Source organism: Aedes albopictus, chromosome 3 (assembly GCF_035046485.1).
Source record: "Aedes albopictus strain Foshan chromosome 3, AalbF5, whole genome shotgun sequence".
In the NCBI taxonomy this organism is placed as follows: domain Eukaryota; kingdom Metazoa; phylum Arthropoda; class Insecta; order Diptera; family Culicidae; genus Aedes; species Aedes albopictus.
The window spans coordinates 380,599,306-380,603,650 of record NC_085138.1 but is presented as its reverse complement, the minus strand read 5'-3'; positions in this window follow the sequence as shown (position 1 = coordinate 380,603,650).

The window sequence follows — 4,345 nt, the reverse complement described above, 5'->3', positions numbered from 1 at the left end:
AAGTTTTGAGCGCATGCATACAGCGACTGGGTTGTGATCCGAATCTATATTCGCACTGCGGTATGTGGATGCTGGTTATATCCGAGAGAAAACTCAAAACTACTAAACGTAATTTCGCTACGGCTGAATTTCCCCCTGTAGACACTCCATTGATTTCTTTGTTAATGTAAGAAGCCTGCCTTACATTACAAAGGAAGGATACCTACAGTGGCCATCCATTTGTTCTCACCATAGGACTCATTTTGCCACACTTTCCCTCTTTTGGCTTGAAGCTGATGCTGTTCGGAGTAGAAAGGATTGAAGCACGAATGCAGTCAACAAAAGCGATTCAATGTTCTTCTTTTCCAGCTGAATGACTGACGGTCGTTAGGAAAAGCGAAAAATGAGCGCCGATGAAAGCGTAATGCAGTTACCCACTTTATGGGGCGGAAAAGTTTCAACCAAAGTGAGCGGGGTACCTCTACTGGGATGGGGTGCGAAACTAATTGTTAGATGTTGGGTTGGGTAGACAGAGGCCGACGAGATTTTGGCTTGAAAAAAGGTACCGAAATCTTGCAACCATACCATAAAGGCATGGATTCTTTGACATTTTTGTGCCCAACGTGAGGAATAAAAAGATGAATTAGTAAAATTACAATAATAGGTACTTTATTTAAACATTAAGATAACAAAGGTCGTTTGATTAAATCGAAGAGGGTTCAAAAATTCGGAGCAAGATCAAGAAACCAGTTCTGTCATTCACTGCCATTCTTCGGAGAGTACATGCTATTAAGTAAAGTTCTTAGGCGTTTCATCTCATTTTGCAGTGCTACATACTGCACGTAAATTGGTAGATTCTGCGTTCTTTGATATTGGTACAAGCGTATCGCGCTCATTCGGTTGCAATATCTCAACTCTTCACAATATTTCAACTCGAGTAGATAATCAATTGGTTCCACAGACAGTTCTTGGTTGAAAATATCCTGCTGATGTTCCATCTTGGAGCTCTATCTGGTTGATCCTTGATTGGTCCTTTCTATAATGATGATAATTCAACACTGATAGCTGATACACTGTTACTCGAGTTTTTATATCACCAACTGCAGGCATATTTCGTGTACCTAGAGAACATAGGTAGAGTCTGTCATTAGGGGGATTCACTTAACTGCGTAAACTGATTAAAGTGATTAAACGTCGCGATCACCAAGGCAATCTTTGATTATTTCATTCGCAAAATCATGAAACATTTCAAATAAGCAGAAAATCATGGCATACGCAGCAATTTAATCTGTTTAGTGAGTACCCCTATTATAATATACCTATAGGGTAAATAAACCTTAACCATTATTAAATACAGGAGGTAAATTGTGTATACGGGTGACAGGTAGTTTTAAAACAAAATGGCTACTTATTAGGGTGTGGCTTATTTTTCAAAAGTTGTTGAAATCTGGAATTCGTATGCTCTTCTGGATTCAAGTCGCAAGAAAAACCTCTGAGTTTGAGCCAAAAATATTGATATTAAGAACGCCTCAAAGTTTAATTTTCGCTTATTAAAAAGATGCTTTCACTTTAAATGTCAAAATTACACCAAATATGTGTTTTCTCAAGACTTCTTCAATTTTGTCATCTTTTTCTGAAAATTTTCAATCGGACCCTATGATAACTTTTCAACTGCTTGACCAATTTCAAATCTTTAAGCGTGCTTTTGCAGATATTTTTCTTCTTCTTCATCTACGTTCCCATATTGGCACTTGGCCTGCCTCTTTAACTTAGTGTTCTTTGAGCATTCCCACAGTTATTAATTGAAGGGTTTTCTTTGTCTGCCATTGCATGAATTTGTATATTGTGAGGCAAGTACACCATTATGTGCTGCTTTTGCGTTGCATGGAATACTTCTGGCCATTTTAAAACCGATAAACTGATTACCGGGAATTGATTCTAGCGGTTCTGGGTTCCACTTTTCGAATGTGAACGATGCTGTTTCGTTGCGACACCTCAAATTTCGTGGTTTTTTCAAGAAACATCATTCTGAGCTATTTTTGTGTTATCCAAAATACTTCCTCCTAGTATTTCTTCAAGGACTTCTCCATGGGTTTTTCAAGGAATACCTCTATCGATTCTTCCAGTGAATTCTCTAGGCATTGGATTTCTCCCGATATTTCTTCAATAAACTTCTCTTGGGATTTTCCAGGCATCCCTGATGTTTCGCCAGACATTTTTGCAGAGATTCCTCCAGCAATCCCTCGTAGGACTATTCTAGAAATTTCTACTATGGTGCTTCCCGCAGTTCTTCTAGGAATTTCTCTCAAGATTCATATTGTTTTGTTTTTCAGGAATTCTTGGTGAGTTTATTCAAGAAATCTTCCTGTGATTCTTCCAGAAGTTTCTCCGGCGATTCCTCCAGGAATTCCTTCAGAGATTTTGGCCTGAGATTTCTCGAGAAATTCCTCATGTGATTCCTCCAAGAACTCGTTTCGGCCTACCTCCAGGAATTGATTGCTAGCGACTCTTTCATGGATTTCTCCAGGATACTTCTAAAGATTCTTACAGGGATTTCTCTAGGCATTCCTCCTGGTATATATTCAAAGAACATCTTTTAGCATTCTTCCAAGCTTTGCTTATGCGATTGCACAAGAGAATTCACTAGTTAGACCTACTAGTCTTAAGAAAAATCACTAGAAGTATCACCAGAGGCATTCCTGAAAATTTTCCACTCAATTTGTCCATTTTTCAACACATAATGTGCCTACGAACTTCAGGCATTACGTATGTCTAACATACCATTTCGGTTGGTTATCCGAAAAACAACATTCGGGTTGTTCGCTTCCATTTGTTTTTGCCGAAAGTGTACAAAAAATATTGGCGCGTTAGAGATATTTAGAATAGGGCCTCATCCAGATGGAGCGGATGAAGAAACCTCCCGACTTCTTGGTTGGCCTTCTAGTTCAGGATAATGCAGCAAACACGAAAAGTTTACTGGGTCGACGACATCTACGTCAATGGATAACACAGCGATACATTTTTTTTTTACTCAAAGGCGAACTTATATGTCTCTGACAGATTTTGGGCTGCTGAATCCGAATCAGGGCTCAGATTTGCTCCAATACGTCACAATTTTGAGCTATACCTCAATTTATACGGCAAAATATGCGATTTTGGGCTTTTTTGATTGCAAGCCATTAAGCATGGAAATATTTTTTTAAGCAATCAATGCGTTAATTGATCAATCAACATCTAAATTAACGACTCATGCAAAAAATTTCGTTTTACAATTTGATGTTGATTGACCAATTTGCCATTGATTGCTTAAAAAATATTTCCCTGTTAAATGGTTTGCTGTCAGAAAAGCCTAAAATCGCATATTTTACCCTATAAATTGAGATACAGCTCAAAATTGTTATGTGCTGGATCAAAACTGAGCCCGGATTCGGATTCAGCGGCCCAAAATCTGACACATAAGTTTGCCTTTGAGAAAACACCAATAGTTAATTTTTGTTTCGCTGTGATATTATTAAAAACGTTGATCTGTGGAGTATTTATTTAACAATTGCAGGTGATTTTCTCCCATACCATTTTTGGATGCAAATGTCCTCTACTTCCTCCATCCTTCTGGTGTAAATAAATAACACTGTTTACCATTCACCCTGTATGTACCCTTTGTGTGGAATAAAAAGATATAATATTTACTATAATAACAATACAAATTTATTAAACTTCATTATTTAATAGAGATCTTAGCCGTTTGATCTCATTCTGCAGTGCCATGTATTGTACGTACAAGCTTAACCTCTCCGTTCTGTGAAACTGGTTCAGGCGTATAACGCTCATGCGGTTGCAAAATTCCAACTCTTCAGTATATTTTAACTCCAGCAGATAATCGATTGGTTCCATACATAGTTGTTCGATGTAAAAATCCTGATCGTATTCCATCCTTTAGCTCTATCTGATAAACTCTTGATCGGTCTGTGTTGATGATAGTTCAGCACTGTTAGCTGATACACTGTTACTCGAGCTTTTATACCCCTTTTCGAGGGCGTTATTTGCGTACCTACGGATCATAGGTAGAATCATTCAATGTACCTACCGACACAGTTTCTGATCCACAATGAGTATACCTGTGAGTCCAGGTAGCCAAAATAGGATAAATCAGGCCAAACATGTCTAAAGGTCCTATCTGCAGAAGAGAGGCGCTCTTTGGTTTCCCTCTCTTTCGTTAATATCTCAGCTGTTTATTTGTATTATGATTGTCTCCTGGCATTGAACAATGGTCAAAACAATCGTCTTTTAATTTGTACTGCATTGATTGATTTGTCTTTATTAAAGAGACTTTCAGCCCTTGGCTGGTTCGTCTCTATAATTTGTACTG